The sequence below is a fragment of the Adiantum capillus-veneris genome, chromosome 20, assembly GCF_014529385.1.
Source record: "Adiantum capillus-veneris isolate H3 chromosome 20, ASM1452938v2, whole genome shotgun sequence".
Classification (NCBI taxonomy): Eukaryota; Viridiplantae; Streptophyta; class Polypodiopsida; order Polypodiales; family Pteridaceae; genus Adiantum; species Adiantum capillus-veneris.
Window position 1 is genome coordinate 46,836,118 of NC_140950.1, and position 27,117 is coordinate 46,863,234.

Consider the following 27,117-nt stretch of genomic DNA (forward strand, 5'->3'; position numbering starts at 1 on the left):
ATGAAGGTGAGGATGTCAAAGCCAAGAGGAAAAGGAGGGCTCGTCGCAAGTTTCATGTTTCAGATTTTTCACTAGGGGATGGGCAATTAAGCTATGACTTGAAGGAGGATCTGACAAGCAGGAAGGCAGATGTTACTTTTGGGCATCTTATAGAGATGGTGCCTAAGCTAAAGCGACAATGGAAGAGGATGGTTAACCCAATCGAGAAAGAGCCAGAGAGAGGTTCACTAAAGGTGTTGGCAATGGATGAGCTACCAGACATCTGCCCAATAGTAGATGTGTGGCACAAAAGAAAAAATATAGGACAAGGTTATGTGGATGGCGGAGCCCAAATATGTGTCATAACACTCATGCGTTGAGAAGATGGGTCTCACAGTGATTGGGGTGTCAGGCTTTCGCATTAGATTGGCAAACCATCAGAAAGTAAAATGTTTGGGTGTTGTAAAGAGCTTAGAAGTGGAGGCGTATGATGCAAAGGCAGTGGTTGATTTTCATGTGATGCCAGCGGGGTTGGGAGCATATCCTATCATACTGGGCAGACCATGGTTACGTGCAGTAGGAGCTGTTCAAGATTGGCGACGTGGTACAATTAGCCTCTATGGAAAGACAGGTTCTAAGAAGCTATATAATATGGACACAAGGAAACGATTGGAGGAGCTTTATGAAGATGAAGATGAGTCTAGTGATAAAGACTATTCCACAGAGACTGATGAGGACAGTGATAGCACTACCAGCAGTGATGAGGATGTTGATGTTGCATTTCTTTTGATGGACAAAGAAATCCAGGAGTCTAGTTTAGTTGCATTTGCAAACGAGGTCGAAGATGAAAGGGAAGGGCCTTATGAAGTGATTGAAGGGCTGATGCAAACCAAGGTTGATTTGTCAAAGAAGCAGGAATTGATGACACAAATGATTAGTGGAGACCTCTCAGCTATGGAGAAAGAGATATATTTGCAATACATGGCGCGGTTTACTCCATTGTCTTCTCAGCTTCTTTATCCATTACAACAAGTGGCAAAGCATGATCCATTGCAATGGGATGACAAGTGTGAAGAAGTGTTTCAAGAGGTAAAAGAGGTGTTAGGGGGGTTGTCAGCCATGCACGCTCCTGATTGGGAGCAAGTGTTTTATGTAAATCCATCAGTAGGGGATGATGCCATTGGAGCCATGCTATTGCAAAAGGGGAAGGGCAGCCATTATATGAGGCCAGTGTATTGTGCAAGTCGAGTGAAGTTGGTAGCAGAGAGAAAGTTCTCGAAAGTAGAGCTAGTGATGGCCAGTGTAATATTTGCTTGTCGACGATTTCGTCATTACTTGCTACCACGACCTTTTGTTTTCTTGATGAGTTATGCCTTTTTGCCACAGTTAATTGATGGCACTAACATGTCAAATGTGGTCAAGAAATGGGTAATTGAGCTGCAATAGTTTGAGTTCTCTTTTTTAGTGGAAGATAGTACAAGAGCTACCCTAGCCGATTTGTTGACTTACAAGGAGAATCCCCTTCTTGTTAAGGAAGCGGTGGTGAGGAAGGTAGTTGAAGAAGTTCCACAGATCATCAATGCACATGTGTTGTTCTTTGATGTCTCATACAGAAAGAGCCATGATGCGGCTTCAGGGGGTATAGCACTTTATGATCTAGAGGGGAAGCTAGTATGCAAGAGAGGGTTCAAATTGGATGCGCATAGTAACAATAAGGCTGAATATGCTACATGGGAATCTGGATTACACATTTGTTTGAAGCATGGGATTAGAAGGCTGAGCATAAAAGATGATGCCTTGTTAGTTGTGAAGCAAGTGCTGGGTGTGTGGAAGAGCAAGAACGCCTCATTGAAGGAAATGTGTTTCAGAATGAAAGTCCTGTTAAAAAAGTTTGAAGCATGGAGCATTAGACACATTGAACGTTCTCTAAATGGAGAGGTGTTGAGATGTCGAGCTCTACACCTTGAGCTGGCATCCACTACGGGTCTTGGCCGCTTACGGCATTTACTCACTGGCGCGTTAGGTGACCGACACGGAGGATCTCTGCCAGTGATTCTACAGCTGGACTACACTTATAGTGCCAGCCTAGTACGCTTCTAGTGAGTTCACACTTAGTGACAGCATGTACATATGTGCTACTTTTCAGCTTTAGCACTTAGTCATTTTGTACTCTCTTTTCTGTAAAGAAGAAGAAGAAGCTTTCCATCTCTGTGTGCTTTGTGCTTGTCTTGTGTAGCTCTCTTGCATCCTCATTCTTTACATGGTATCAGAGCCTGGTGCAGGCAAGAGAGGCTAAGACAGCAAGAGCATCACCATCCCTTCGTTCGCAATCCACGACGAAAAAAATTTTAGGGGTTTTTCGCACAAGTTTCTGAACAGGTCTCCAAAGTGCAGTATACAGAGATTTACTGTACAAGTACAGTGGTTGTGAAACGCTTGATTTTGGACACTCGTTGAGTGTAGAAAGCGTTACAGGAACCACGATAGCAAGTTCAGCAGATTTGTAGGTTTTTGCAGATTGCAGCTATTTTGTCTTAGTGCTTCAAGATGTCTGACGGTTTCAGTCAGATTGTTACTGAGAAGCTTGAGAAAAATAACTACCCTGCATGGAAGTTCAGAATAACAAATTTCCTAAAAGGAAAAGGTTATTGGGACTATGTAGAAGGAGACAATGAAAAGGAACCAGAGATTCCCGAGGCAAATGCTACAGCAGAACAAAGGAAAGCTTTGAGGGACTGGCAACAAGGCCAGAGCAAAGTGATGTATTGGCTGTCTATGAGCATCACAGATGGCATAATGGGCTATCTACAGGATGCTGAAACCCCCGCCATTGCATGGAGAAACTTAGGCAGAGTGTTCGAGGTGAACACCAAGGCCAGGAAGCTTCAACTAAAGTCGGAGCTAAATCAGGTTAAGAGGAACAACCTCTCAATCAATGATTATGCCTTGAAGATCAAGAGTATCATTGAGGCTCTTGGATCTATTAAAGTCTCAGTGGAAGACGATGACATTGTCCGTGCATGCTTGGATGGTCTAGGAGATGAGTATGTACATTTTAGGTCTTCCATGAATACAAGAGACGACATCCCCGTGTTCCAAGATTTGATTTCTATGCTTATTCTTGAGGAGAAGAACCTTGACACATCTTCTTCTCATGGCAGAAATAATTCTGAACAGGCCTTCTATTCTAACTCCAACAGAGGTAGAGGTAGAGGTCGTGGTCGAGGCCCAAGGGGTTGCAGGGGCCAATTTCTGGAAGGTCAATCAAATCAAAACAATACAGGTGGCAGGGGAAACCAGTCTCAAGGCAGGGGGAGTCAAAGAGGTCGTGGTGCAGGATCAAGCAGGCAGCAACATACTCCAGATAGTAGAGAATGTTGGACTTGTGGTGAAAGAGGTCACATGTCACGTGACTGTCCAAAGGGAAAAGCAAGTAGAAAGAGAGAACAGGGCAACTATGCATCTACTAGCAGAGATGCAGATGACAGCAAAAACGAGCGCATGTTTGTTATGCAGCATGTAATGAATACAATGACTGCAGAGAATTCCACCCAAGATGATGTTTGGTATGTGGATTCAGGTGCCTCTAATCACATGACGTCTCGTGGAGAGTGGTTTAGAGATATGCGCAAACCAGATGTGTCAGGCTATGTGCAGACAGGAGATGACACAGCTCACCCCATTGCTCATGTAGGGGACATACCTCTAAATACGAAGAGTGGGAAATCAAAGTACTTAGCAGATGTACTTCATGTCCCAAACATTACAAAGAATCTTGTTTCTGTTGGACAAATGGTTGAGCAGGGTTTGCAGGTTCGCTTCAATCCAAATGGCTGTTATGTAGAAGATTTCCAGAATGGCTGTAAGCTGATCACAGAGGGCAAATGTGTGGGCAGAATGTTTACGCTGAATGTAGACATGCCTGAGGTAAAAGCTGCATTATTTGCACAGGGCACAGGTGTTGTGGCTGATGTTGACATTTGGCACAAACGCATTGGCCATGTCAATGAGCAGAGATTGCGCAGCATGCAATCAAAACAGATTGTAAAAGGTTTGCCCAAATTCAAGGTGGATGGTATGCATAAAGTGTGTGCAGCATGCCAGTTTGGAAAACAGTCAAAGGGCTCATTTCCACATGAGCGCAATGTATGTAAAAGGCCACTTGAGGTGGTGCACACAGATGTTTGGGGTCCAACCGATATTGCAAGTATACATGGTTGCAGGTATTATGTCTCTTTCATTGATGACCATACAAGGAAAGTATGGGTCTACTTCATGCGTAACAAAAGTGAAGTGTTTGGTCACTTTCAAGACTTCAAAGTCATGATTGAGAAGGAGACAGATATGCAAATCAAGACATTGAGGTCAGATGGAGGGGGAGAGTAATTCTCCAATGATTTTTCAGATTTTCTGCGAATGCATGGTATACACAGGCAGTTTACATACAGATATACTCCACAGCAGAATGGGGTCGCAGAAAGGAAAAACAGGCACATTGCAGAGGTTGCACGTGCATTGATGAATGAGAAGAACATGCCTCATCATTTCTGGGCTGAAGCTGTAAATACAGCTGTGTACATTATGAACAGGACACCTACAGCTGCGGTGCATGATGTAACACCTGAGGAAAAGTTTACAGGTACAAAGCCTGATTTGGCACACTTGAAAGTGTTTGGCTGCATAGCTTACGTGCATGTACCAGAGGAGTTGCGTAGGAAATTGGATCCTAAAGCAGATAAATGTATTCTTGTGGGATATTCCCTTGAACAAAAGGGGTACAGGTGCTACAATCCTACTACACGAGAATTACGAGTGAGCAGAGATGTAGTCTTTGATGAGATGAGCAGCTGGTACAGTAATGCACATGGCACTATTGGGGCTGATGTAAAAGATGATGTGGTTGTACAAAATGTGAGGCCACAGTCACAGGTTTTGAGTGGACCACAAGAGTCCTCTTCTCGTGGCTCTGTTGAGAAACCATGGAATGGTAGACTACGTACGCAGGTTACTCCACCAACAGGTACAGGGAATGTATCACGAAAAGGAAAGGAAAAGGTTGATGAACCTCCCTTTATGGTTGATGCATCATCAGGTTTTTCACATGTAGACATGGATTCAGATGGTTCTGAACAAAGCCTTGATGAGGAATTTGGAATTCTGGCTGTCAGGACACCTGGTGTAAGGAAAGTACAAGAAGATGCTAGAGGGCAAAGGAGTGACCAAGGACCGCGCAGATCTAATAGAGTCAGAAATCCAGTTCAGAAATTGACTTATGATGGGTATCTAGCGCATCACCAAGCCTACATGGCTAAGGTGATACAGGATGTGGAGCCCACATGTTTTGAGGATGCAGTTGGAAATGTGCATTGGGATGATGCAATGAATGAAGAGATGGCTGCATTGGAAGCAAATGACACATGGGAGTTGGTGCCATTGCCAAGTGGCAAGAAAGCTATTGGCTGTAAATGGGTGTATAAAACCAAGCATAAGGCTGATGGTAACATTGAGCGTCACAAGGCAAGGCTGGTCGCAAAAGGTTATGCACAGACGTATGGCATAGACTATGAGGAGACCTTTGCTCCAGTTGCAAAGATGACGACTGTGAGAGCTGTCATAGCAGTGGCTGCATCTAGAGGATGGATTATGCATCAAATGGATGTAAAGAATGCCTTCTTGAATGGTGAGTTGCAAGAGGAAGTGTATATGGATCAGCCACCTGGTTATGTCGATCCAGGTTACCCAGATTATGTATACAGACTTCTCAAAGCTTTGTATGGTTTGAAGCAGGGCTCTAGAGCATGGTATGACAGGATTGCCAAGTATCTTGTCAGTATTGGTTTTAGGAGAGCTCATGCTGATCATTCTCTCTATGTACGTGAGAGTGATGTGGGGATTGTGGTCATTACCATATATGTAGATGACCTTATTATTGTTGGTGACAATGCTATGGAGATTGACCATGTGAAGGGTCTTCTCAAACAGGAGTTTGAAATGAAAGATTTGGGCGAGTTGCGCTACTTTCTTGGCATTGAGGTGATCAGGACTCCAGAGGGTGTATGGCTGTCACAGAGACAATATGCTTTGGACATGTTGTCAAAGTATGGTATGGCTGATTGTAAGCCGATTTCCATTCCCTTGGATGTGAATGCAAAGCTGAGTGCAGAGAAGGGTGATGTTGTTGAGGATGTCAATATGTACAGGACGATGGTGGGTAGTGTAATCTACTTGACTATCACAAGGCCAGACTTGAGCTACACAGTAGGCTTGGAGAGTCAGTTCATGCAGCTTCCGAGGAAGCCACATTTGGATGGAGTACGACGCACACTTAGGTATGTGCAAGGGACTCTTGACTACGCATTGTTCTATGCAGCAGATGCACCATTAGCATTGTATGGGTATACAGATGCAGATTGGGCAGGTAGCATTGTTGATAGGAGATCTACGAGTGGCTTCATGTTCTCTTTTGGGAGTGCTGCTGTTACTTGGAGTAGCAAAAAGCAGCCTACGGTTGCTTTATCGAGCACAGAGGCCGAGTACAGAGGTGCAGCAGTTGCGGCGTGCGAGGTAGCTTGGCTACGCACATTACTTGAGGACTTGGGAGTGCAGGTGGACCAGCAGATTGTCATTCATTGTGACAACCTCAGTAGCATGCAGTTGGCTAGGAACCCAGTGTTCCATGCTAGGACCAAACACATAGAGGTCCATTACCACTACGTTCGAGAGCGAGTGTTGGCGGGCGACATCGACTTGGTCTACGTCAGCAAAGAGGAGCAGATAGCGGATATCTTTACCAAGGCCCTCGGAGCTGAGAAGCTTCGACATTTCCGGACTATGCTTGGACTCTGCGACATGCAGAGCTCGAGGGGGAGTGTTGAGATGTCGAGCTCTACACCTTGAGCTGGCATCCACTACGGGTCTTGGCCGCTTACGGCATTTACTCACTGGCGCGTTAGGTGACCGACACGGAGGATCTCTGCCAGTGATTCTATAGCTGGACTACACTTATAGTGCCAGCCTAGTACGCTTCTAGCGAGTTCACACTTAGTGACCGCATGTACATATGTGCTACTTTTCAGCTTTAGCACTTAGTCATTTTGTACTCTCTTTTCTGTAAAGAAGAAGAAGAAGCTTTCCATCTTTGTGTGCTTTGTGCTTGTCTTGTGTAGCTCTCTTGCATCCTCATTCTTTACAAGAGGCACATGAAGCAGCTCAAAGCATGACTGGGGAGCTATTTGTGTTGAGGACCAACTTACCTCTTTACCATGGTCGGGAAAGTTTGGCTCAAGAAGAGGAGTTTTTGCTAACAAGAATCATTCCGAAATACATTAAGAAGTCTAAGAAGTATGTCTTTGTGCGTAGAGCATACACGTACAAATTGATTGGTGATGTCTTGTACATGAAAGGGGCTGATCTTGTGTTGAGACGTGTACCTTGGCGGGAGGAGCTTTATAGAGTGTTGGAAGAGAATCATGAAGGTGCATGTGGCGGCCATTTTGCTCTAAAGATTACCTTGCATAAGATCTTGCAAGAGGGGTATGTATGGCCTAGTCTGCACAAGGATATTCACCATTGGTGTAGGTCTTGCAATAGGTGTCAAGCATTTGGGAAGAGAGTGTTGAAGCCAAAGCTACGAAAAAGCATTATGGTATTTGATGTGTTTGAAAAGTGGGGGATTGATGCAATAGGCCCGCTACCTATCACAAGCAGGGGCAAAAGCTATATTTTGACTGCAGTGGACTATCTCTCTAGCTGGGCAGAGGCTATAGCAGTAAAACAGATCACTGCAAAGGATGTGGCAAAATTTGTGTATGATGAAATATGTTGCAAGTTTGGGGTGCCATTAGAGCTACTTTCGAATAAGGGACCAGGATTTAGAGCTAAACTGCTAGACTTTTTATGCGCAAAGATGAAGATTAGGCACAAGCATACCGCTCCTTATTACCCACAGTGTAATGGCTTAAATGAAAGATTCAATGGTGATCTGGTATAGATTCTTTCGAAAGTGACAGAGCACCAAGGAAAGAATTGGGATTTGGAATTTCCTAGTGCATTATGGGCTTACCGTACTTCGGTGAAGACAGGTACAGGGTTTACTCCATTTCAGTTGGTGTATGGAAAGGAAGTACTATTGCCTGTGGAGGTAGAGTTGCCTACAGTAAAGATGCTAGAGAAGTTTCTTGGGCCGCCTAGTGATGCATTCAAAGAGAGGCTCTTATAGTTACAAGAGGTTCAGCTGGATAGGATGAGTGCATTGGAGCATTATGGGCAAATGCAAGATAGGGCTTTGGCAAAGATAAATGAAAAGGTCAAAAATAAGGGTATCAAGAAGCATGACTTGGTTTTGCGCTACAACAATAAGCTGGACAACACCTTCCAAAAGAAGTTTCAAGTTAAGCGGGAAGGCCCTTTCAAGGTGGTTGAGTGTTTTCCAAATGGTACATATCAGTTGGCTAACCTGGATGGGATTCTACATAATTCAAGGGTAAATGGATTGCTTCTTAAATTGTATCATGCTAGATTAATGATGGTGGAGCAAGATGAGTTGTCTGCAGAATAAGCAATGTATGTGAAGGATGAGGAGACTTGTGACGCGGCGAGTCTCATATCTCTTTTTGCTGCTGTTGATCATGAATGATCTAGCACGCTAGGGGATGGGCAAATTATGTCAGGAGTTTTTTGGAGCAAGGGATTGTGCATATGTACATATCCATGCATGGTGCATCGAATAAAGGATTGCCCATTTTCCAGAGCCAGGTGGTTACGTGGGGCCCACATGTGTACAAGTAGGACAGCATGTACATAGTGCATCGATTTTCACTATCACCAATACCAGTGTGTTTTTTCTATAATAATGAGGAGTTGGTAGCGCGTAAAAATTCTCGAGGAAGCTATTCGCGGGCCGACGACATTAGGTAAGCAGGTGCGTCAGATAGCATCTAGTGGCGTAAGGAGGCCGAATGGGGTCAATATTTGCACGCGGATAAGTACGGACACGACGTATAGAAATGTCATCATAAGGACCATTTTTTCGGGCCACTTCACATGGTGGCGGGATGCATTATTGGAAAAAGCTGAGTGCCAGGTGTGCGGATGGATGTAGCAAGGTGACAACTATGCACTGCGAGGTCAGTTTTTGGCCTGTTCGGGGTCCATTTGAGGACAACTAAAAGGCCAAGGGTGCCCAAGTAATAAAGCTAAGTGTGGGAACTGAAAAAAGAGAGAGAAGACCAAAAAAAGAGTGGAGAGAAGAGGAGAAATAGCCGCAACTGTGTTTTTGCTCATTTTGGAGCCTGTTTTGGCCGTAAACTACTCATCCGAGGTCGGATTTGAGCACTTTGACATTGTAGACTGCGGTTTTGGGCCGTTCCGGACTCGATGGCGCTGTCCATTTTGCCAAATTTCTCACTGTTTTTCTGTTTTTTTGGCTATGTAAGTTTCTCCTATGGTGAGCGAAGCTTCTGCTCGAGTTTGTGATTGTATTTGGCTTATTTTACCCATACTGTGTGAGCTATTTGCCCCATTGGTGTTGGCCCAAGCTCATTTGTATCTAAACATCAGAAATTCTCCTCTTTTGAGCTGAGTTTTTTGGGTGTGTGTGTGTGTGTGTGTGTCTCTGTGTGGAGTGGGTAAACATGTAGTCTCTCTCCTCTCACTCCATCAGTGTGTGCCCTGTCGCGGCCAGGTGGGTTGTATAAGCCGAGTGGTGCCCCATAGTGTGTGTGTATATCCTTCCAAGAGTGTGTGTCAGGTCATTATAGAGGCGTTGTGTGTGTTTCCATCCCGCTCACACCGGCAAAGAAGGGACTGCCAAAACATTCACCCTCCTCTTGATTGTACATGACTATTATGCCTATACAACCATAAACCTGACTGTAGCGTTGACTCCATAAAAGTGTTGTTGATGGCATACACAGGGAAGGCATCTTTCAACATCGGAGGCACAACTATACACTCCGCACTCCATCTACCATTGATCACTACATCCAACATATCATTGTCTGCAAAAAAAGCTTAACACCCTATCTTTGCTTTACTAAGACCTAAAACTAGTTGTGTTCGGCGAAGTGTCCTTAATAATGTGTTTGCAATGGCAGATTCCCACCTCCTAGCTATCAAAAAAATGTACGATAAGCCTTTTGGTGGTGTGGATGTTATTTTATGTGGTGACCTTTGCCGAGCCAGCCTAGTGTGAGACTCTTGGCCTTTCTCAAAAAAGAACCTACTACTTGAAGCAATTGCACCATCCTCTTGGCACCATCATAAAGTGCTATGAACTCACCATCAATATGCGGCAAAAAGATACAACGTATATTGATATCTTCAATAGCATAAGAACATAAAAACATACTGATGTTGACATTGCCTTATTAAACAATGCATATTTTTTACAATCCCACAACCTAACCTTGTATCCCACTTATTCTAATCAGACAAAGACAAATACTCACACAATCAACATGTACTTAACAACACACCCGGTGCACCTTCAACTATCCTCGCGCAAGATAAGAGGTCTACAGCTAGCAAGACTATACATGTACCATGCGATCCTAAGTTGACTGCGGGCCTCCATGCATCTTTGCATCTCAAACCAGGACTTATCATAGAGCTTTGCGCTAGAAACATTGACATTCCATATGGCCTTGTCAATGGAACAGACAGGATCTTCAGAGGAGTTACAAACACACTGACTACAAAACAAACATTATGGATCCAATTTGAAAAAAACAACGTAGGACAACACACTAGATATGAACATAAACAACTCTACAATCCATTAGTAAACCCACAATGGACACCAATAAAAAAAAATAACTCGTGATTTTCAAATAGACAAGAACCCATTGAACAATGTCACAGACACAATTTCCAGTACAGCCAGCAGCTGTAAGAACAATCCACTGTGATGAAGGGTTGATACTAAACACTCTAGCTTTTGACCCAAGCAAAAGCAGGTCACATGGACTGACTTACACTGCTCTCTCATGTATTCACAATCCTACCAACCTCTACCTCCTTCAAAAACTAAATAATGACCACATCAAAGTAGACCACGCTGTTCTGGAAGAAATTTACTACCTTCGTACACATTCCAAGTGGATTCTGGATCAGTGCAACGTTCACGAGTTCACCCAATTCCACTTCATAATACAATCCCTAAATATTGTTTCTCTCCAAAAGCACTTTCACAATTTTACTAGTGACACAAGCTTAATGGCTTCCCATGTTCTCTACTTTCAAGAATCCAAAGTGCAAACACACCAAACATAAACATAACAAGCTACAAGCATATTAACCCTTGTGGCCCCTTTGACTTATCTCTATTCTACAGTGAAACAACTAACATACAAAGGCATGAAGTGATCTCTACCTTCGACAGTGAATTGATAGCAACAACCCTTAGCCTACCCACAATACACCCTCTCACCGTAATCACATTATACCTAAATCCATCTACCCCATTCTCCTCCTTTCTTCACATACTATCTAATGTTTTGTTGTTCTCACAAAAAAGTTCTCCTTCAATAATCTTAGGTGATTTCAATGTGGACACCAACATAAGGAACCTAAGCTATGCAAATCTACATGAACTACTATCATCATTTACCTTCCACCAACAAATTACAGAGAACACAACAATCTATGGCTCCACCTTAGACTCTAGACAACCAAAAACTTCCCCGCCAGGGAATTAATATTTACGTCATTACCACAAATTTTGTGTGATCACAAGGTCTTGTTGACACATTTACATAATCACACTTAACATGATCACAAAGAAGCTGGTTTAGGGTAACCTAGAAATGCACAAAAAGCCCGTCGGGCTTTTTGGTTTTCCCTTCGGGCTCGCTAGGTTTTTAAGTTTTCCCTACGAGCTCGCCGAGAAAACCAAAAAGCTCAGCAGGGCCGCAGAATAATTTATTAGGGCCCCAATCGGGCACACTGTGTGTTTTTTCTTGAGCCATCTTTTGAGAGAGAGAGAGAGAGAGAGAGAGAGAGAGAGAGAGAGAGGACCGCCTTCGCAGGTACATCGAGAGGAGAGAGGGAGAGAAAGAGAGAGAGGGGGTCGTGTGGGAGCGTGCTCTGTGTTGCAGTGCACGGCAGTAGCGGAGTACCTGACCACACGACCCGGGTATGTGTTGTGTGTGTGTGTGTATGCGTTGTGTGGCAGCATGCCTTTTGTCGTATTGTGCGGCAATCATAAGGTACCTTACCACACAATGGGAGTGTGTGTGTTAGCTATCCTATGGAATAGTGCTTACCACGGAGGCATCACCTCGGTTACGCTGGGAAGATGGTGTCCTTGTGGTAAATATTGGCTTACTATCTGGGTACTACGTCAGTAACACGGAAAATCTAGTATCCTTATGGTGAGGCAACTTCCCTTCCCCTTTCCAAAAAAACATATGGGCATCAGTTGATAACATGGTGTTGGAATTAGGGTTGTAGAGAAATGCACACAGCTTGGAGAAGACGAAGGAAGCTCAAGGCACACAATAGAGAGTGTGTTTCTTAGTGTGCAATGGAAAGATAGATAGCCCTAGAGTGATGGGCATATATACAATGCACGGGGGAAAAAACCTCCTAAAGAGGGAAAAAATGCCCCGGCGGTCCTAGTGTGTTCACACACATCACTACCACATGTATATGGTAACAAATCCCCCCTGGAGTGATGCGGTGAACGAGAGCTGGCACATGAGTAAAGGGAAGTGCCATGCCCTGAGGACAGGATCAGTCCACAAAGGGGAGTAAGCCCAAAGCTTTGCGGAAAGCTTCAAGCTTCTCACGAGACAATGCCTTTGTGAAAAGATCTGCAAGGTTGTCCTGTGTTGGCACATAAGCCAAGCTAATCTCTCCTGTTGAGAGCCTCTCCCTGACATAGTGGTAATGCACCTCAATGTGCTTTGTGTGAGCATGAAAAACTGGATTCCTCGCAACTGCCAATGCGCTCTGACTATCAGTGTAGATAGTGTTGGCAGTGTCCTGTCCAACACCCAAATCAGCCATAAGGCGTCTGAGCCATACACACTCAACCGTAGCTGTGAATACTGCCCTGTACTTAGCCTCACAACTCGAAGTGGCCACAGTAGGTTGCTTCTTGCTCAACCATGATATACATGAACTGCCAAGCATGAAACAAAAACCACTTGTGGACACTCGTGTATCAAAACAACCAGCCCAATCTGAGTCCAAAAAAGCATGTAAGTCTGGCGGCAATGATCCCCCCTTGGGATAAAACAAGCCAAGATGTAAAGTGCCACTAAGGTAGCGGAAAATCCTCTTGACAACCTGCCAATGCTTAGACCCTGGGCTATGCATAAATCTGCTGACCTGGGAGACTGCAAACTAAATATCGGGCCTCGTGTTGCATACATAAATGAGGCAACCAACAGCAGTTTGGTAAAGAGTGACATCAGCAGGATCACCACCATCATGTAGACTCAGCTTCAAACCTGTTTCCATGGGAGTGGCAATAGGTTTGCAATCATGAAGTCCAAACTTACATAGCAATGTCTCTATGTAACTTTTTTGACACAAGGAAATACCACCATGACACTGCTTAAACTGTATACCCAAGTAATGATGCAACAGCCCCAAATCTTTCATCTTGAAAGTAGCATTCAAATCAGCCTTAAATTCAGCAATATGTCTCTCATTTGGTCCAGTGATCAGCAAATCATCAACATAAAGAACCGCAATGAGAAGTGCATCACCCTCACGCTTTACATAGAATGTGCTTTCTGTTGGACTGTTACGAAAGCCTTGTTTGACCAAATGAGTGTCAGCTTTCTCATACCAAGCACGAGGAGATTGCTTCAACCCATACAAAGCCTTGTTACATTTTCACACTTTGTCCTCTTGTCCTTTTATGACAAAACCGCGAGGCTGCGTTACATAAACTTCCTCAAATATGTCACCATTCAAGAAAGCAGTAACAATGTCTGATTGATGTACATCCCAACCAAAATGAGCTGCCAATGCACATAGAAAACGGACAGTAGTCATACGACAAGTGGGAGCAAAAGTCTCTTCATAATCTATGCCTTTTTATGGTGCATAACCCTTTGCAACAAGTCGAGCCTTATGGCGATCGATCTCACCATCCGGCTTGTGTTTCAACTTGTAAACCCACTTCGTACCAATGGCCTTTTTGCCAGAAGGCAAATCACATAAAGTCCATGTGTCATTTTCTATAAGTGCATCATATTCTGATTGCATGGCAGCCATCCAATTTTCTGAATTCTATGCTTCATCAAAAGATAGAGGCTCCTCAACATCATGTAAACTAGACACAGCCAAAGCATAACAATCTGATGCATAAGATGCATGGCGAGAGCTTGAACGAGTACGACTAGACAAAGGTGCATCCAATTTACTGTCACGCAAAGTGTGCACCAGACATTTTGGCATACCTCTAACCTGCTCATTTTCAGCCCTTTACTCATCAAGTACATCATGTACATCTGCATCAGTAATAGGCTGATCTGAAACATTTTCAGAAACCCCCATAGGCTGTACATTTGCCTCATTGGAACTTACATTTTCGTATTTCCACCACTGAAAAGAGGCAACAAAGTGTCATAAATGTCTTGTGAGCTTACATTACTGTCTCTAGTACATGATAGCAAGGGCTGAACAGAATCTTCCACAAACACTACATAGAATACGTTTTGTTTGCGGATGATACAACCTCTAACCTTTTCTTTCAGCACTATAACCAACAAAAATACATTTGACAGCCTTATCATCCAATTTTCTGCGCTGCACTTGTGGCACCAAAGCATATGCCAAACAGCCAAAAACACGCATGTGCTCAATAGAAGGTTTTCTATCATGCCATGCTTCATATGGAGTAATAGACTGCAAAGCTTTCGTAGGACACCTGTTAAGTACATAAGTGGCACACATAATGGCCTCAAGCCAAAAAGAATGTGGCAAAGCTTGACTTTTGACCATACATTGTGCCATTTCCGTCAGTGACCTATTTTTCCTCTCAGCAACACCATTTTGCTGAGGTTTATAAGGCACTATACATTGGCGTTTTATCCCACGACTAGCCAGAAATGCATTAAATTCATGAGACATATACTCCCCCCCTCGATCGGAACGGAGGGTGCCCATAGTACATTTCGAGACATTTTCAGTCATAGCCAGAAATTGTTTGAAGCACATAAAAACTTCGGACTTCGCTTTAAGCGGAAATACCCATGCATGCCTGGAGTAATCATCAATGAAAGTCACGAAGTAAAGGTAATTGCCCAAGGACGGAGTTTGCATGGGCCCACAAACATCACTATGCACAAGCTGCAACTTGCATGTGGCCCGAACCGAACCATCCTTTGGAAATTTAGAACGCTGCATCTTACCCAAAATACAGCCTTCACAAACATGTTTGACAGGTGCTTCAAGAGGTGGCAAAGAAGCAACCATATCAGATTTCTGCAAACGTAGCAAACTGGCAAAATTCAGAAGACCAAAACGTGCATGCCAAAGTTTTGCATCTGAAATAGCCCTTGAATCTGCAACAGCATTTGCAAAATTTTGTCCACACTTGTCATACAAAGTGAGCTTATACAGCCCACGGCACAAAAGGCCAAATGCAACAATTTCATCACCAAAACTGAGATCATGAACTGTACATCTGTCATCCACAAATTTGACTACAAGTCCAAGTCTAGCAAGTGCGGATACAGACAAGAGATTCTTCTTGATCCCAGATACATAAATTGCATCAACAAGTGTGAAGGAACTGCCATTAGCAGCAGTGAGCACAATCTTTCCAACTCCCTGAACTGGATAAGAGGCGTTGTTGGCACAAGTGACTGAATTCCCATGAGGGACAGACTCAAGAGAGGTAAACAATTCACGATGTGAGGTAATGTGCTTTGTAGCACCACTATCGAAATACCACACATGTGAATCTGCAACACAACTGACAAGCATGCATCATGGACAGCAGGATTGTAAGTGCACTCTGCGTTAAAAGCCCATTCTGCATCAACATCAGCAACACAGTCTCCTTTCACAGAAGACTCAACAATGGCTGCATTTGTAGTGGAACCAGCATTTGCAGTGGAACCACCCTCTTTCTTCTTAGCCTCTTTGGCCTTCAACTTAGGATACGACTTGATCAAGTGATCATTGGCTTTAGAATAATGGCAACGCATCTTCTTTTTCCCTTATCACCAGAATTACCAAACGAAGTACTGCCAGCAGAAGCATTAGGAACGGAATTTTTTCCACTCGCAACAGAACCATAAGAAGTGGCTGCATTACTATTACCACCCTTTCTTTGAGAAGCAATAAAAGCCTGTTCAACTGCACACTGCCTAGTCCTGTTTTTTCTAGAAAGTGACTCTTGCAACAGCAGTGTGCATAATGCATCAAACTTGACAACTTCAAGATTTCCTTGGGTCATCAGTCTCCAAGTACTAGCAAAAGTCTGGTAGGAATCTGGTAAGGCATCAAGAACAGTTTGCACAAGGGAGCTGTCTGAAATGACTTCACCTACAGAAATAAGCTGCTCATTGATATCCTTGACACTAGCAAGGAAAGTGTCCAGATCATCTTCCTCATGCATAATCTTCGACTCCAACTCTTTACGCAACAAAGAAATTTTAGCCTCATTGCGGCTTGCATAAAGACCTGCTAGAATATCCCAAGCCTGTTTTGCAGATTTTGCTGAACAAATGTGAGGAACTATGGTGCGCTTTACGGACACCGCAATCAATGCATGAGCCTGCGCATCCTTAACATCCCAATGAGCTTGTTCTGCCATAGGCAAAACAACTCTAACAGCTGCAATCCTTGCAGCAAGACCTGCAACATCGCCTACATCCTCAGAACCAGGACGTACATCAATGCCCTGCACAATGTTCCAGACACCCTTTGACACAAGAACATGTTGCATCATATAAGCCCACATAGGGTAGTTGTCCCCATCCAACCTGTCCTCAGCAGCAAACATCTTGAACACATTTGTGTTGTTGTTGTCATCCATGGTAAATGTTGTACCTGATGTGAAAACTGCCCGAAAATAGGAGAAACGGAGCGGGAACAACCTGTGCTATATAGCACAAACCGTAGAAGACTATAAGGCACCTGTTATGCAGAAAACGGCACTGACAAAAATTTTGCACAAAATGACGAAATAGCCTGTGCAGTACTGCCTATAGTGGAAACGGAGGCCGAAATGAGCCCAAATCAAAATTCTAAGCAAACCGAGCTCTACGAGTGGACCCAAAATTTTTGTCAACCTGCGAACGCTCGCCAAAGCTCACTGAAATCAGAGAAAGTGAGCAGGCATGTGCTGGAGCAGCTGGCGACTAAGCCCGGGAGGACGTGACCTGCTCTGATACCAATTGTTGGAATTAGGGTTGCAGAGAAACACACACAGCTTGGAGAAGACGAAGGAAGCTCAAGGCACACAATAGAGAGTGTGTTTCTTAGTGTGCAATGGAAAGATAGATAGCCCTAGAGTGATGGGCGTATATACAATGCACGGGGGGAAAAACCTCCTAAAGAGGGAAAAAATGCCTCGGCGGTCCTAGTGTGTTCACACACATCACTACCACATGTATATGGTAACACATGGCTATATGATGTTTGTATGCAAGCCATTATTTCTCCTTAGATTTGGGCGGCACTCGGTCGGTAACACGGCTAATTGAGTGTTGTTTGTTAGAAGCATCTGTTTTTGCATAATTGTGGCTAGGTCGTTAACCGGACCGTACGAACGCCATATAATTTGTATGTGCATGTGCAGTTCATTTTTTTAAGTATTAAGTATATGAAATACTTGGTTGGTAACTCGGTCGTGTGAAGAGTATTTCATATACAAATGTTGAATTGTTTGATATCGTTGTTTTTAAGTGTTCTTATGAAAATATATACTAGCTAATTATATTCAAAAGAATGTTTTATTCATCAATCATCATCGTTGTTTTAAATGCTACATCTACATAAATTCTATGTAAGAAAGTATATGCACACAATTTGCATGGTAAATATTCTTTGTAATTTCCTAGCCCGGTTTGTATACTCAATGTTTTAAATGAGCTAAAATAAAAGTTACAATATGTACATCATAATGCATGTATCTTCCAAAAGGCTTTATTTTTGAAGCGAATCGGAAAATTTTGAATTGTTTTGGATTTTTAGCATGTTCTGTTAGATCTAAACAATTTATTAGGAGTGACTTATTTGTCTTGCATTTTACACGAGTAAACATACCATTTTAAAATCAACATGGTTATCAATCTGAATAAATATAATCTAACACAATTTTTTAAAGTCTTTAAGTGAGTGTATACTTTGTTTGAATTAGTGTAAGAGTGCACGATGAAAATATAAGCTAAAAATTCTTAGATGAAATGTAAAATGCTATTGTGCGTTAGATTTTTAACATGTATTGTTTGATCTGGATAAAGTTCTTATAAACTACTTGTTTGCTCTGCATTTTACACGTATAAACATTGCATTTTATAGTAAAACTTATTTTCAATGTTTATCAATATATTCGTGCACATTTCTTAAAGTCTTCAAGTCATGGTTAACTAGTGTGAGAGTGTTAGTGCAGTCGTGCACCCATGAATTTGTATTTGATATGTTGTTTTTTATTATTCAGTGTTAAAATGACGCCAGATCAAAAGAAAATTATTATGCGTGCCATTCGAAAAGAATGTATTTTGGCAATATCACCATGTACAGATGGTCGCATACAACAGATTAGTGAAAGCTACGTCTTCATCAAAGACCTTAGCGCTATATGGGAGAACACAGAGCGGAGGTTGCAAGGTGAAGGCCAATATGAGTTGCTAATTCGAGCAGGGATTCGACAAATTGACCCCCACCACAAGGTTAGGATAGTGTTAGGCAATATGAAAGTCTGAAAGTCTCTTGTAGAGATTTAAAGGAAGATATCCCTCCTGCGTGCGATATGAAAAAATTAGAGCTCTGGGACAAATTATGGGAGGAACAGAAGGTCAAGATGAAGCGTGTGAAAGCTCAAGACCAAGCCTCCTTACCCAAGAGATTGAAGATGGCCCAAGATGTGCAAGCAGCTCTGGGTGGCCAATCAGATGCCAGCGGCACTGGCACAATCATGCACACGGCTTTGAATTCCAAGTACGTGCATGTAATTGGCATTCCCCACGAGGCCTTGGTAGAAGGTACAAGGATTTGAGCAGGCTTTTTTGGTGTGTGCACATTGTACACCATCAAAGGCATCTCGTTTTTTCTAGACCACATTACATACGTGCAAAAATGCTACTTGGGAGAGAGTGAGGCAAAATTTGACAGCTTCCAGACAGAGCAAGGAATGCAAATTCTTCCCCACTCCATTGTAAGCTGCATTGGCTTTACCACCGAAGCCCCCTGGAATATTTCCATACGACAATGGGGCACCTTGGGGGACATCATGTGCCGCTTGCCATTCGCCCACAGAGCGTTCAAACGACACATGCACAGGCTACAACACGATTGGAGGTCATTGCCACCAGCAAATCAGCGCTTACCAGAGATAGAGACAACACGGATCAAAGCAGTGATTGAGCAGATTCTAGCAATCTGTCACCCTTAATTGATGGCATCGCGACTGCTCACTCATCTGGTATAGTGCACAACGACCTACACATGTTCAACATTATGTTGGACTTTACTCGCGCAAAATAAACCCCGTGTTGGCATTATTGGCTGAGGAATGATGCTCCATACACCAGTTAAGCGCGTGTCAATTAATTATTTGCATCCAAGCGGACACTCGGACCCTGCACTTTTGGAGGCATAGAAAGCACGGGAAGCAGAGATTGCAAAGCGATCATGGATTGTTCCAGAGCTATACAATCCATGGTACACATATGCGTACATAAAATCGAGTGATATTTATGCATTGGGTTATCTAATTGACATGCTAATAGATTTTTGGAGTGTAGCCAGGAAAGTTTATTTTCTTGAAGAAGTATTTTACCACCCCGACCAAGATGTTATCATGGCCATTCAGATTAAAGTAGACTGCTGGATGAAGTTAAGAAAGCAAGAAAATAGAAGAAATGCATCTAATGTTTTGATATTTTTCAAAGAACATTTAAAGACAGACCCTAATCATGTCCACAACGACCACTTGTTGAACTTGCACCATCTTTTTACCTGACCTAAACATTTTTGTGATATACATTTGTCTTGTCCAGGGTATTTCATTTGTATCGATGTGTATTATCTGGTTCGGGGTGGTTCACCTCATTGAGTAATGTCTTGTATTTTACTCAAATCAATTGTCAGGTATTTTAATCGGATCAATTATCTATAGTCATTTCAAATTTGTCTTGTGGTTCAATTGGGTTTGTCAGTTGTGATTTTATTTAGTTGCATCAGTAGTGGACGAGACGGAACTACTTTGTATATCTATGAGACTGCTAAATCGTGAGAATATATTTTTGTCAATGATGTTGAATATTTGTTTTTTTGTCCATTGCAGCTCTAAGATAAAATGGCCGATGAAGAACAAGTCTGTGGCACCCAATAAGTTCCTAATGATTAGCAACAAGCGGTTGTTAATGCATTTGAACACATGAAGTCTCTAGCTCACTGTATGTTGGCACAGCAAGCGACGCACATTGCTCGACGACTTTTAAAATGGAAAATCTAAACCACATGCAATGGAAAGAGATCGATAAAGAAGTGACCAAAACAATATGGCCATGCAAGGACGCGGAGATAAAAAAAGAAAGGTGGAAGGTATCGAAGTGCCTCCACGAAGTAATTAAAGAAAAAGCTGAAAGGATCTACTTGGAAGTTTATGGTCATCCACTGCACAATGCATATTATGCGTTATATTTTGCAAAAATGCTATATGTTCATTTTGTGCAAAAGCAACCAATAGACTTTTTATCGAAGGAGACAATTGCTACCACCCATGATATCAGGGAAAGTTGTGTCTCTTTCACCCGAGATGAGCTGGCATTGATAGTTGAAGGCATCGACCTACAGTTAAAGAGAGAGAAAAATATTTACACGACACACCGGGCTGAGAAAGATGCAGAGATAGCACGGCTTTCTATAGCCATCCAAACACCCAAACACTCATAGGTCCGGATGGAGAAAAGTATTCACCGCTTTGAAGCCAAGACTTTCAAAATTTGACATAGGCTACATCGAGTGAATCCTTCGCCTGTACAAGGGACACACATCAGTCACCTCGTCTTGCATCTAGATATGGTCCCCTCGTCTACTTCGGATGCATCTTCATCATCCCAATGTCCAGTTTGCTACAAGAATTTTGATGGATGGAGTGGATACTATACATTGACATGTGGTCATTATTATCACTTTGTCTGTCTTATTCATTTGATGCAAAATAGTAGCCGATGCACCATCTGTTCACAAGATATTCCACAAGGAATATATGTTATGTTTAGCATGAAAAATGAGTATAAATTTCAAGCAAGCTCGCCAAGATACCCCTAGCACAATTAGAAATCTATTTGGTGACCAAGATGTTGGTTTTGAGCATAACAATTACGATCGACAAACTCTGTATAATTGTGAATATGAAGCATTGTATATGATCAAAACACATCGAATACAAGCTCTTTTATAATGGTTTTTGACACAATATTCATTCTACTCTCAAGCTATATTGAGTCTGTAAAGTTGTTCTCTGGTTCTAAGTCTGAGTTTTGTGGGTCTCCTTGTGAGTCTGTTTCCACATCTATTACCAGGTTCTCTTCAATTTTGTCTATAGTGCATTGAGATACACCGACATTGAACTCTTCTTCGTCTTCATTTTGACAATCATACAACCAGGTTGGCATTTTCTCCTCGTAGCCAACACTTTCAATGTGATGTAATATGTTTTCATTGCAAAACATATACACTAATTTTTCCAGTCTATCTGTTAATAGTCTAAATTTGCAAATAGTGCTATGAACATACTTGTGCATACTCCAGTTTCTCTCTAAACTTGAGTTTGTTGCATATCGTGCCAATACTTTCATTGCAAGGGGACGTAAGGTTGAGTAACCCTCTCCACCATTCATCATCCACCACTTCCATGCAAGTTGCTCTTTTTTCATTGACTGTACAAAATCATTTGCAAAAGGATCCTCTTTTAATATAAATGCACTCATTTCTTTGACACAATTAATTTGGTCTTGAACGTTGGAGTGGAACATATTGACCACGTGATAGAAATCATTGACCACCCCTGTATTGGACATCAGATCTAAATACCAATACTCCAGATCGAGCATGTAAGCTACACTATGGAGTGGACTATGAGCACTCTTCCATCTTGCATGAAATTAATTGGCCAAAATTCTTTGTTGTTTGCTAGAGAATGGTAGTCGCCACTCCTTCTCTACTACAGACTCTTTCAGTTCCTCAAGATTTTCAAGACTCTGTTCGGCTGACCACCATGTCATCCACACTTTACCCATATTTGGTGCCTTTTGATCAAGGTTACAAATTGCAAACTTCACTGGCATCATTACATGGTATGCATCCATTACACTCCTCCACCAAGCAGTCTTATTTATGTTGCCACGTAAACATGTACTTTTCTCTTTCACTTTTTCTTTTTGCTCAAGCTGTCATGCAACTGAAAGTATCAACAATCACAGCGCACTTATTGCGGAGAAGTGATTCCAATGTATAAAAATGCGTGCAAAACCAAGTTTCAGCAGGAAGTTTTAACATCACTAACATGCGCATTCTATACAAATCAAGCACTCTTTATCGTTTCAAGATAAATTTCACAACCTGACGCGTTGTGTCAATTATTTTAGCGAACCATGTGGTTTCTTCACTAGTGTACCAATCCTTCAGCACCAAGTTTAAGTTGTGTGTATTACAACCATTGGCGAAAATGTGTGAAAAGCACTTCTTTATTAATTTACTAGCATTTTTATAATTCTTTGCGTTGTTCATGACTACTTGAACGACATGTTCATCACAAATTTCTTTAATTACATTAATCAAGACCTCAGAAATGTATTTTCCACTTTTAATTGCACCAGAACTGTCAATCGCCTTTATGAACGTTTTTCCCCTTGGACAAACTAGCATTACATTGATCAATGCTCTTCTTTGAACATTTGACCAACCATCACTCACAATTGTGCATCCTGAAAGAGAAATATTTCCAAGTATTATTTTGTCAACACGCTCTTTGACTTCGACGTAACATTTGTCCAAGAGAACAATTTGTATTGTGTGATAAGAGGGAGTTGAAAATCCCGGGCCAAATTCATCGATTTTTTTCCAAGCAGCCTGATAATGATTGCTGTCTACCATGACCAGAGCACTTCCAGTGAAGAATATTGATTTTTGGCGAGTGTAGTTTGTGCTTCTTTTAGAGACTGGCGAAAGCTTTGATCAATGATTTTTGACGCATTTGACCAAGTCCACCTTCATTGTGACGCTTAAAAGAAATGTTGCTTGACATTTTCTCTCCCAGCGTAGGCTGTTCTCCAAGGTTAGTTTGTGTCACCACAGGATCAGCAAAGTTAATATTTGGCTCTGACTTCTCTAGACTTGCATCCAGAACAAAGTTATATATCTATTGTCTCTTGTCACCTTTTTTGGTGAGCTCTTCTCTCAAACGCTTTGCAATTGCAGGTGCCTGAGGATGTTCACATTTCTTTTTAAAAAAATTAACGCTACCCAAAAAATGGTCCCTGATACGAGGTGCGCTGCTTGATTTTGTTGTGAGACAAAATTTACATTGCCACTCCATATAACGATCGCATATATTGTGAGCATAATCCCACTCTTTGTCAGGAACTGTTTTATTCTTTGGCTTCGTTATACTACTTGTGCTAACATTTTGCTCCATTGCTTTTAAATTAAAATCGAAGACCAAAATACTGGATGTTCAGTTTTAAAAACATTTTTCTTCTTTTCAATATATATTAAATTTTTCATTCACTAGGAAAGTAATCAAATCTGCACGATATGAGATTTGCAATGCATGCTAGTCAATCCACATATCAATCACCTATGTTGTGAGAAAACCACACATTGCAATGCACTCTCTGCACAAAATAATAAATACAACAATGCTATGAATTTTCCAATGCAATTATTATTATGATGATTATTTATATATCCTCCTTGATTTGCAAACAATAAGAAACATCTAATTTCAAATGCTACAAAGAATAATCAACTTCTAAATTGAACGATGTCATTGTTTGCAAAAAACACATGAAAGCAATAAAATCTATGATTGGTCATGTCATACACTAATAATATTTCATAATACATAACGCACTCTCTGTATAAACCAATGCATGAAATAACGCAAAGAAATCTTCAATATAATAACACAATTGAGGACTACTTGTACGCAGTCAAGGATTGTAGCTCCCTTATGCAACCAATCCAATATATAAAAGCTATTTTCACCCAATTAAGGATTATAGCTCTTACATTGTGTAGTGACAATGTATATCAACTCAAATCTATGATGGTGAAAAATGTAAGACTTCAAGGATCTTTATATGCCTAGTACACTAGTACAGAACATCCAACCCTTGAATATCGACTCAACATTTGCATATGCTCATCTTCTAAAACCAATTATAGCTCATGTGGACCAATGGCTTTGTCGTAATGAGCATGAAGTTTTAATTTTTCAATTGTTTTGGTTTCGTACCTTTATGTTCGGTAAAGAAATTAATATTTTTAGAAGTGGTTACCGAATTAAGAATCACATTCAACTCAAAAAAAAGGACCTGTGACTCTATAACCTTAGGTCAATTCACAAGGAGATGACAATACTCGGTACTCGGATGCACTCCACAGGGATTTGCCTAGTCAAAGCAGAGCGGTAAGCACGCTGTTTACTTTATATAATTACGCCCGTCGGGTTTTTTTATTTTCCTGGCGGGCCCACCGAGCATTGACTTTTCTCGACGGGCCCGTCGAGAAAATAAAAAAACCCAACGGGAAAATTAAAAAACCCAGCTCTATGGGTTTTTGTAGGTCATCATCAAAGTCACGTTAACAATTAACGTGATCACGCATTTTGCTTGTGTAATTATTAGAGTTATTAACGTAATCACACGATCGTGCTCACCTCAATGAAATCCCTGTTCCCTGCCATAACCACATGGACTAACTACACATTTTGGTCTGACCATTCTACCTTATATCTTCTCTTCCTATTTGCATGACCATCCCAACCCCTTTCATCCTCCTTGCCCTCCACAACATACCTACCTAGCAAGCCCCCGTGTATTTTCACCTTGTTCTATCTCTCTTAATGTTTAAAAACACATTTCAGCACAACTCTTATAAGAGTGAGAAGCTATTGAAGGAAAAAACAAGGTGAGGAATCACGAGGGCCTACCAATGGAAGGATTTGGGAAGGTGTTGTCACGAAGTAGCAAGAGGGGGGTATTGGAATGTGTTTTTGGAGTTTAGTGGAAGCAGTAAGTAAATGATGGAGTGGTCTGACCAAAATGAGAAGTTAGTGCCTGTTGTTATGTCCGTGAAGGAATTTGTAGTCCAAATGTGGTCCAAAGTTGAATTGTAGATTGTTGTGGTGTGGGTTATATGTTGTGTCATGTTGTGTGTGGAGAGAAGGTTAGAAATAGCAAGGTATTCAGGGGTTTGGTATTTAGCATTGATGTTGAAGTCAACGAGTAAAATGGTAGGGGTGTGTTGGACGCGAGGCGTGAGTAGTGTGGTCAATGTTTACAGGAGCAAGGGAAGTGGACTTGAGGATCTGCGGTATCAAAGTCTATCAAATGTAGTTGCATTGTTTTCAATGCAAGAGTCAAATTGTTCTTTGATTGCTTTGATGAGTGTGTTATCAAATTTTGTTATATATGAGGTGCAATAGGTAGCTGCTCTGTGTGCATTTAAAATGTATTGTATATCTGAATTCACATCAAATAGCTTTGAAATGGTTGGATTGAAATTATTTATGTAAATATCTTTGGTATTTCTTTTCAACTAGAGTGTTGGACATGAGATTGTGGATGATATACCTTCGATGTAATCTTCAAATTGAAGGTTCATAGACACAAGCCACTGTTCGAATGTAATATTTTCTTTATAATCTAGTAGTAGTAGATTATCTTTGATTTGTTTGTGTTTCTTTCTTTTTTATTGGATAATGTTATGTGGAGAACGGCAGGGTTCTAAAATCATAGTGAAAGGCATCGGGTAGCGAGGAAATTCAAAGCGGCATCCCTTGCGTTTTCTGAAGCAAGGCTTCCTACGCTTGTGTGTTTGAATTTCTTGTAAATCTACAGGAAGAAGCATGGAGTCAGTTGTTGTGTACTTATCAATGAAATCCACAACATCTTCGTTGGGATCTTTCCCATAGACAGGAGCATTTTCTATCCATAGCATCCCATGATCATGCTGGCTACCTCGGCTCTGAAACTCGGTTACAAAAAAGTAATCTTTGAGTTTTCCTAATATGGTTATATCCTTGGCTAGCAATTTTTTCATCCGTTAAACCGGCTCAAGTAAAAGCGGGCTGTTGCTACAGGGTCAAATCTCGTATGTATGACGCTTCTGTTTGTGTGCTTGCACGCATAATGGGGTTGAGCTTAGTAAGTGCTCTAATCAAAGACTTCCAACGTTTCTTAGCCGCAGAAAATGTGATGAAGAATGTTGGTGGTCCAAGTTGTCTAATCATAGCGAAGGCGTTTTTTTAAAGTTTTTCCTTGTAGTCAGGTGATGTTCGCAATGCCTCAAAGTCACGATATCCAAGTTGGGAAGACAAGACCTTCTCAATGTTAGTATCTCCAACAACTTGTGCGGCCGCTAGTGTATTGTGGTTTAGCTTGCCTTTGCACATACGGATTCAAATGGACCCCATGATTTTTTGAGTCATTACTTTGACTGTTTTGAAAAAAAGATTCTCTAAATTTAGTGAGAACCTTCTATCATTGTGCATAAGCTCCCATTGAGCCACATGTTGATATTTATGCTTAGCAAGTGTATGGTATTTACGGGGCTCACCATAGAAAATAGTAGGGAAACTAAGTTCTTCACAGTATTCATCTTTGAAAATACTCAAAGGACTATTTCCCTCAGCAGGAGCTACAAAGAAGATTTTGTCATTGTGATCCACTACTTGTTGTGATGACTCAATTCCATGGAGCATGACATCTGTAGCTA